Source organism: Octopus bimaculoides, chromosome 5 (assembly GCF_001194135.2).
Source record: "Octopus bimaculoides isolate UCB-OBI-ISO-001 chromosome 5, ASM119413v2, whole genome shotgun sequence".
NCBI lineage: Eukaryota > Metazoa > Mollusca > Cephalopoda > Octopoda > Octopodidae > Octopus > Octopus bimaculoides.
The window spans coordinates 70,359,866-70,369,995 of record NC_068985.1 but is presented as its reverse complement, the minus strand read 5'-3'; the positions used below and the strand labels follow the sequence as shown (position 1 = coordinate 70,369,995).

At 35.7% G+C, this 10,130-nt stretch overlaps 1 long non-coding RNA gene across 2 annotated transcripts; it reads left to right on the top strand.

Annotated features, from left to right (window-relative positions):
* The first annotated feature begins 6,165 nt into the window (after window positions 1-6,165).
* LOC106874458 (uncharacterized) lies at window positions 6,166-9,656 on the top strand. 2 transcript variants are annotated; one of them, XR_001410008.2, is made up of 3 exons: window positions 6,166-6,611; window positions 8,283-8,456; window positions 9,268-9,656. It is a non-coding gene; the product is annotated as an uncharacterized LOC106874458 (long non-coding RNA). The 2 variants fall into 2 exon arrangements; XR_001410009.1 differs by lacking the exon at window positions 6,166-6,611 and adding an exon at window positions 7,757-7,836.
* The last annotated feature ends 474 nt before the right edge of the window (window positions 9,657-10,130 follow it).

Genomic DNA, 10,130 nt, shown 5'->3' with positions numbered 1-10,130 from the left:
TATATATATATATATATATATATGAGTTATTATGTCTTTGATCTAATACTCATACATCAATGTTAATCTCCCAGTCTATTTCTTATAGATGAAGTTGACACTAAGATTTGAAACTATTATTCGTGTGTCTGAGGATCAGAAATTTCAGCATCTGGTATTGTGTTGGTAGGCTTTGAATTTAATTCCATTTGATACGTACTATTGATATAAAAACTATTGATCAACCCGTAGCATTATATATATACATAATACATACATACGTACATACATACATACATGCATACATACATACATACATACATGCATGCATACATACATGCATACATACATGCATACATACATACATAGGCATACATATATGGACGTACATACAGACATGTATTCACACAGAAAGACAGACAGAGAGACACTCTGATATACACGTATACGTACGTGTGTGTGTGTGTCTGTGACTTTGTGTATATATGTATGCGTGTTCTTTGGAGGTGTATGTGCAACATAAATCGTATCTTTCCTTTCTGCAAGACAATAGTAAACGTAAACTTTAGATACTGTAGTCCTTGATGTACAAAAAGGTGGAATGTGCCGGATGAAATCTTTTCTTTATAAATCTAAACAGTTAAAATAGATTTCGAGATAACAAAGTTTTGCCCGTATCATATTCATAGGCTCAGAAGGCTGATTTCATGGATTATGTTGTGTACATTTTCCCTTCTGAGACAAAACACCGGTCTGCTGCAGGATTATCCATTTCTGCGAGTTGAGTAGATTTGGGAGGAACATAAAATGAAGTGTTTTGCTCAAGAACACAGTACATTGCCTGTACTCCGTATACAAACCACACTCTTCCAATCCTGAGAACAACACCCTAACCACTAGGCTACATAACAGTCACCCTTGACTTATAACCAAATGTTATTGGATCAATTTTGCCATGGTGTTTGTGGCAATGTTAATCTAAAGTATGCTGCATATCAATTGTTTGCTAAAATTCAGCAGTGAAAGAACTGCTGCTTTATTTGATGAGGGTAGATTTATAAGTTTCTCCTCCTATATTGTATCTACGAATATATTACCACTCTTTAAACTCCGTGATTTTCAAACTTATGGCACACAGCTCCGTCACGCGTAGCAACTTCAGGACAACGATTTCAGAAAGTTATTTTATAATAATTGGCTTGAAAGTGTCATTCGTAATATTCTGAATTACATGATATTGTTAACGCATATATTAAATTCGTGGTAATAGTCAGTCACGTTTTTAATGACACTATATTGACAACGAGAACTTTGATCGATAGAAGTCCCTAGCCAATCAGTTGAACGCTGTGCGTGTTAGGACATCATTCTCATGCCGAATGTTTACTCTTAGTTCACATATTTCTCATATTTCCGATTCTGATAATCTACCAAAGAGAAGTTCTGAAAGAAAGCTTTCCTTTCAAATGAATAAGGCACCTTGTAATCTCTGGAGATTTCATAGACTTAGCACATATTTGAGCACAGACCCAAAATGCATATCATGATTCAAAATGTAGCTTCATAGAGCAAATTATATTCTAGTCAGTAATGTCTTGTCTTAGGAATCAGAGGCGTAACTGCTCTCATTGGCTATAAAACTCATTAGGAGACGCTACGGACGATAAATGGTAGTTTCGTAGTGGAATGACATAGACATTGGCTACTTACATTCAGTTTTTCAGTGTCAACTTCCTTCCGACTTTTTTTGGGGTTAATGCCATTGTCTTTGTTACTTTGCCTTCTTTATAGGAAAGCTCGGGGTGATTTAGATTCTAAATTATTCAAACGCACAATAATTCGAACGACAAATGTTCGTTATCCCGGTCTTGCAGCTATCATTGATGAGATACAAGCTCTCCCACCCAGGAAGGGAACTACTATATCTTTATTCATTCTACTATAAACAGCAGCCTGCGAACTTCCAATTTCTCTTTATCTTCTTATAGATCAAAAACATTAGATGAGGTAGCCAGGGGCACATTTCTTGACGTCTGAAATGGTTTTTGTTCATAAGACCGTCTGAATAGGAGGAAAATGTTGGCATAGAAGACGACTTCGACGATGCTGACGATGATGATGATAACGATGGTGATGATGATGATGATTACGACGATAACGATGATGACGACGACGACGGCGACGAATACCATGACGTAGCAGAAGAAGAAGAAGAAGAAGAAGAAGAAGAAGAAGAAGAAGAAGAAGAAGAAGAAGAAGAAGAAAAAGAAGAAGAAGAAGAAGAAGAAGAAGAAAAAGAAGAAAAAGAAGAAGAAGAGAAAGAAGGAGAAGAAGAAAAAGAAGGAGAAGAAGAAGAAGAAGAAGAAGAAAAAGAAGAAGGAGAAGAAGAAGAAGAAAAAGAAGAAGGAGAAGAAGAAAAAGAAAAAGAAGAAGGAGAAGAAGAAGAAGAAGAAGAAGAAGAAGAAGAAGAAGAAGAAGAAGAAGAAGAAGAAGAAGAGCAGCAGAAGAGAAAAAAAAACAATAACACCAACACAAACAACGCCTGTAACAATAATAAAGACAAGTACAAAAACAAGGAAATAATTTCATCTACTTTTCCTTATTTATCTTCGTTTTTGCAATGTGCTGGTATTCGGTTAATTTGGCAGGTATTTATCTCGGTTTTAGAGACGTGCGTTACCATAGCCCTCTTCACATTATTACTGATGTTGAATCAGAGGGTAATCGTGATTAAGCAAACCCATATGGAAACACATTTCATACGTGATCATTCCCTCTTTCTGAGGTTATGTAAGCATATATTATCTAATGAACCCTGTTTTTCAGAATGTGAAGTATGATTTGAAGGAAGTTTGGATGCTATTTCACATAGATTAAACGAAACATGTCCGTGCTGGCCATTGCGTTGAGGTTGTAGTTTAGCGAAAGATAAGCACTGATCTAACAGTGCCCTGGTGATATACGTTCCATTCAAGATTTCCATTCAAGATCTCCCGGTCTTCTTAAGGGCATTTAATTGTACATTATGAACTGTGTTCTCTTTTATAAGTCCCTAACTAGCTGGTGTTTATTTAGCCTTTTGGCGTATAGGTATCCTGTTTAGATAAATGAAACTCAGAACTGATAGTCACCCTACCAAGTCAGAACTGTGATAGTATCTGGTTAAATGAGTTTCAAGGCTTGAGGCAAACCTTAAGTTTTTTAACCCATTAACCCTATATATACTTTAGAGAAATACAAAACACTGTCCAAGATTTTACCCCGAAAACAATTGAATCGAAACTTATATCAACCAATTTCAGGAACACGTCCGAGCCGACGCAAAGCAGTATATAATGGTTCGGCTTGTTAATAATAGTAGCCAAATCTCCAACAAATCACACCCTATCGTAATAAAGAGGTAAAAGTGTATTCAGTATTGTTTCACCTAATGAGATCGTCATGGTTCAAATGGATTTCATCCCAGGTCTGCTAGATCAAGCTTCAATTAGCAATAAGAAAAACAGGATGATAATGGAAGACATTCTTTTGATCAGTTCGACAAAGCTACTCGGGCTAAATTTCAACAGTACTCTCCACAACTTCGATTTGAATGCCCTCTCATATTTTCAATCGTTTATTGAAAGAGAGAGAGATCAACATCATCCATAGACTTTTATTTTCTTAGGGCCACCGATACTAATGGTAGGAAGGAAATAAGTTGCGTCCAGCTTATCTGGCTAAAATGCTTAGAAAAAATAGTGAACTCTGTTAGGGGAACCGAAGTACCAGATAGTGTTAAATTGTGTGACGTGTTAAGTCTACCACAACAGAACTAGAAAACAAAGATGCGAAAGAACTAAGGCATACTTCATTAACCCACCAATTTAGACTGTTAAGTTTATCTAATCGATATCAAAATGAATAAAAAGCGTTGTTGATCTGAATGGGAGTTGCACTTAATGCGCATAAATGCGAGATAAATGCCACTAAATTACAACCTGACAATATGAGTAAGAAATACGTTCATTGAATTAATGTTTTAGCTAATTATTTATTACAAACTTAATTTCTTCCGAGGATGCTGGTAAAATAATAAACTCGCGTCACAGTTCCATGAATAGGCTATCGAAACATTGCGTTCTACTTGTTGCAGTCATGGACTTTTCGAAGTGTTTTTGACGGTATGAGAGGCTGGGTTTATGGTCTCTACACGAAGCATAACGATATTTGAACAAATTTGCGCATATAACCAATCTCATGCTTCTATCTTAGCAAATCTTTGTTTTGGAGCAACATCTTGCCTTTTGTGGGGTAAGGTGGGGTCGTCTATGAAGTAATGTAGGACTGTTTCACGAGTGCACTCTCTGGGCAATAACCATCTGCAATCGCTGCGCAAAGATGCTTAGATATACAGCTATGATCTTTGATTCACAAAGTTCATAGCTGTAGAACTAAGACCTTTTTGCTTTTAGGCGTCGGAGGTTTGAGCGGGAGTTTCATCAACGCAGGAAAATGCTCACAGACATTGCAAATCTTTGTCACCGGCATTTGGAAGGTTTAAAATGATGCTAAATTAGATAACAATACAAATCCTATGATTAGCGATTGCGGAATGTCCTCGCCCCAAAACGCTTCTGTAACGTGATCAAGGAGACTATGTCATTGTTGAATATACTAATTGATAGCTGGAAAAATAATGCAGATGACCGTAAACAGTGGTGGTGAGTATATAACAGAGAGATAGCTGTAAACTCTGTTCCACACCAACAAAGTGGAAAAGAGACTCAGAAGGAAAGAACATCCTTAGACAGAAAACATTCCTACAGCTTGAGTAACTGCCCTGTTGCATCGGAAGGTACACCCATGAAAGGCAGGAGCATCATCAATAATGATAAATAAGGCAACAAAAAGAATAACCTTGAAGATATCCGTGACTTCGAAGTAACATCAAAGAAGAACCTACATCTTATCCCTTTTACAATACGTTGTATTCTTTAAAATGTTTAGTCATAGGAAAGACAATGAATGTGAGTCTTTGTAGGGCTTCTGAGACTAGTAGGGAAGGAAAGAAAAGTGCATTCTTAAACTGGAGACATTGCTCAAATGCTTACTGTAGGATGAACTTTTCTAAAGAACCCAGAGTCATCAGGAGACAGTATTAAATCGGGAGACGAGTTAAATCTACAAGCCATGTAAGCTAAGCTACAGCAGGATTCAAACTCAGAATGCAAAGGTGCGAAACAAATACTCGACGCTTCCGGTCAAACTTTGTTACATTTCCGCCATGACACTATATTGGTACAGATTTTATCGGCCTCGTAGCGATGCATGGTAAAATTGATCTCCTCGAAATTTGAACTCATGTAGCGAAGAGCCGAAACAAATACCGGGAAGTATCCTATCCATTGTATCGACTAATATGCGTCCCTCGAAATTGCTGGCCTTGTGCCTTATTAAGGAACAACATTACGTTACGACTAAGTGTATGTCCGTCTGTTTCCACACATAGTCCTGCCATGCTCACTTATAAATTTAATCCTACAATCGGTTTAACACGACGACTTGATCTCTGGATACTTTCAGCAGAATATACTCTCTTGCAAGCATTCGTCCTGCTGATTTACAGTGTATCCGATGGCCTTGATAAATGTCCTATTTGATTGAGCCATAAGAAATCTTTAAAACAAGGAAACCTATTAAGGTATGTCGCAAGAAGGTGAAGAAGTAAACAGTTTGGTCATGCAGTTTCGAATCCAAATTTAAAATATTTCACTTTGGGGAAGGTATTAATTCTGTAAGAGGAGAAGTTTTTACAACTTCTTGAGAGTTTTCGAAACAATGCTTATATGAATTTGAGTGTTTGTCTTTCTGCATCTTATAAAATAAGTAACAGCAATTTACCCGTAAACAGAACACTGACATGTAACCATATAATCATATATTCTGTAAAATATAAATATCAAGCTTAAATATAAGCAACTTAGTGTAGCTCCATAGAATAATAGAATGACTTTCTTAAAATTTCAGCAGTATATATCTAATACACACAAGAGAGACATACCACAAATGGCTGTTTCATTTCTCAGACAATTTGAAAACAAGAAAAATATTCTACTATGACGTCATCACCATTACGTGTTTAATAAGACAAACTAAATCATTGGTTTTTATCTTTTAAATCATCAATTTTCAAATATTTCAAATTTGACGACAATATAAGCCATCAGACTACCGAATCTTTCTTTTTGAATGCTAACCAACTCCAATCTAATAAATTTAAGGTAGTTTAAGTTAGACTAGTTAGATTTCATTAAATTATATTTGGTTACAGTAGATGGAATAGATGAAGTTTGGTTAGAATATATTGGTTTCAAATTGTGGTCCAAGTCCAGCAGTTTCGAGGAAGGTGGGGGATAAATCGATGTAATCCATCCCAGTACTGAACTGGTACTCGTTTTATCGACCCCGAAAGGATGAAACTCAACCTCGGCGCAATATGAATGAAGAAGGTAAAGACAGACGAAATGCCGATAAGCATTTTGCCCGGCACGCTAACGATTCTGCCAGCTCGCCGCCTTTTAAGGAATAGGACAAAAACACGTCAGAATGGAAGGAATCGGAAAAGAAATTCAAATTACATAAAAAAGAAGGTAAGCAGTTAACGGAAGTATTAATAAGGCTTCAGAATAGAATAGACCAATATAAATATTTAGTTAAATTGGAATCATGTATGATTTAAAAAAAAATTCTTTCTTTCCTGATAGATTTATGCACATTCAGTCTTTAAACATCATCGACTGTATGCCGGTGGTGATACAACAGAGATACTTGGTGTACAGGCTTTCTTGTTTTACGTATTGACCTTGATCGAGGCTCATTCTGTATAGAAAACGCTGGGATTCCAAGCGAAACCAAAAAAATTGCTTACAACTTTTATAAGTAGAAGTTGAATATCGGGAATAATGACAGAATCGAACTCCCTGTATCGCTGGTGAAGAATTAGCAATGACGAAGAGCAAAAGCAATTCTAGCTGTATTTGAACTCAATACAAAACCCTTTAGTACGATAGGAATTAATACAGAAAACATGGTAAAAGAAACAAAATGAAAAAAATATTTTTACTGGATGTTTCTGTCATTGATCAGATAAGAGGCAGTCATGTTCTGATGTCAATATAACATACTGTTTTCTTTATTTTTGGCCTTGCAATTATGTTAGAATAACGTTATCTTTGGTATTGAGTGATTTTTCTTTACATACAAACTCAAAGCCAGCGATGGTCGAGTTCACGAATTTATGCCCATGTCAATAATCGAAATAATTGAACATGTCTTTCCCACAAATTTTATAATCTTGTTTCAACATGGGTAATCTAGCAACAAGGAATCCCCTATTATGACCACCAAACGTCATCAGCACCAAGGCTAAAAATAACCTACGTTTTTTTTTAATGGCTTCGAAAATCTCTTCATTTCTTTTTCTCCTCTCTCCCTAGTTTCGCCCGTGCGATGTGGCAAACAGCAGTAAACAGGCTGATGTGGATCTTGGAGTAGACTTAAATTTTGGTAATGTGTGTGTGTTAGTGGCGTAGGTTATTTTTAGCCTTGGTGCTGATGACGTTTGGTGGTCATAATAGGGAAATGAGAAAAATAAAAAGAGAGAGAGAGAGAGAGAGAGAGAATGAATGAAAGAATGAAAGAGAGAGTGCAAGGAGACTAGATAGAAGAGTGTAAGGAATGAGGTCACTGTTACGTCACTGCATCTTTATTTACGCCATTCTGCCATTGTACATCCCACTTATTGAGTAACCTGTTCAGCTATTGCGTCATCAATGGATATTTACCCGTAATGCCTTGAGTGGTTATTTTTCATGTGTAAATTTTTATCATTTGATATATATATATTGGAACAAGAATATAGAGAATTAGATAATTTCAATGTATAAATATTAATGCTTCGACATTTTCTTTTACATGCAATTATATAATTTTGGCTATTTTCGAAGAATAGTTTATTTCCGTTCTAGAGTGATTTCGCTTATCTTTATAATTCAATCCATTCGAATTGAGTTTCAAATTGTATTGTTTTACGGCATAAAAAAACAAGGAGACTCTCTCGATTTTTAAATGATTTTCGTGAACAATCTTGATGCTTCAGTTTCCAGTCATCAATCAGATATGTCCTAATGCACGAAAGCATTTTATTTTAAATTCCTGTGTATAAGATGCTTTTTAATTGATTTATCCTATATTGTATTACATTATTCAAATATTATATTTATTTTCCATGCATGTAATTCATTTTATAATTAATGTTCCAGTCTTTCATCACTTACATATTATAAGTCATAATGCATGAAAAAGGAAAATATTAAAGTTTCACTGTGCCAGCGAAAACAATTCTACCAATAATGCATGTGAGAAACGTCACTGCTCAAGTCTTATTTTAGTTACTATCATGCTAAAATATGCTTATTTATCACAACAGTAATAAGGTAATTATTGAAATTATAATAATGCACATAAATTGAGAGGGTTCAGGCTTCAAAGGTTTAGCCGTGTACGTACACAACTGCAATTATCTTACAGGCTTGTACTTATTTTCTCAATGCGTATTTGACGAATATGTATGTTACAGTATATCCACAGAATCACTGGCAAGTTGTGGTTGAGTGGAAGGAAGATTGATTCTCAACCATATAGTTCTGGGTTTAGACCCACTGCGTGGTACTGCTGGCAAGTGTCTTGTAATATATACCCAGGTCGACCAAAGCCTAGTGAGTAGATTTGGCATCAGAAACAAGCCCGTCCAATAGATACATTTGTGAGTGTATGTGTGCGTTTGTGTGCGCTTGTTTGTCCCTACCACTGCTTGGCAACCAGTGTTTGTTTGTTTACGTATATGTAACCAGCGCTTCGTCAAAACGTCCAATAAAATAAGTGCCTCGCTTAAAAATGTCCTGTAGTCGATTTGTTCGACTAAGCCTTTCAAGGAGCTACCCCAGCATGGCCGCTGTCCAGTGACCGAAGCAAGTCAATGATTAAAAGATAAAAGATTCATACATAGATATATGTGTGTGTGTGTGAGTTTGTGCGTACAAAGAGCTGTTGTGACGTTAATGCCTGTTGACATATGCAACATCAGCGAAATCAAAGACGAATACTAACGCTACATCATTCGCTTTTGATATTCACATGTAGTCATGTTGATTTCGTCGTGACTTGAGAGGGCACCAGATTCATAAGGCAAAGGCTGCACTATCGCGGATTGAATTGACACGCATTGCTCTACTGTTATCTTTACAGGCTCCAGAAGAATGCAAATTCTAAATGAAAGCCAGAAGGATTGGAACGCAGAAGGTAGAAGTACGAAAATAAATAATGAAATAAATAAATGGAGATAAAAAGAAAAGAAAATCATAGTGAGCTGCCGTAGTGTTTTTGCCAATTCACCCCCACACTGTTTAACAGCAGCAATTAGATAAACATTAAAAGCAACAACAGCTCCGCGATAACATTAAGGCAACGTTATTAATAACAATGATAACAACAACAGCGACGATACTGACAATATTGACAATAGCTATAACAAGAGGAAGAGATGAAACTTCTAAACGTCTATTCCCACCTCATCTATACATTTTATTTTTATTTTATTTTATATTCCCTCGCGGATATCACTGCTCTGCGATGGACTGACTCATAATATCAACTGTAATTAGTCACAATAACAATTAGTTCATTATCGTCGCACGATAACTGTATTAGTCAACTGTTGAAATATTAGTGTTATTAAGTTTTCATGCTTGTTAATGTAATATTGCTTCTCCAAGCCATGCAAATTATTAATTGATTTCCTCAGTATGGCAGTGTACAGGGCTTAATCATAATTAATTAAAATCAGCTGACATAATAATACAAAAGAAAACAAAATACGATGAACGATTACAAAAATATGAAACACAAGCAACAAAATAAACACAGAAATGTCCGTATGAATAAGTAAACAGATGAAAGTGTAAACAAAGCTAATGTGCACATACATGCATACATGTATATATATATATATGTGTCCATCTCCGTGTATGTATGTGTCTGTATAAATATGTGCATGTGTATACACTATATACATACATACATACATACATACATATATATATATATATATA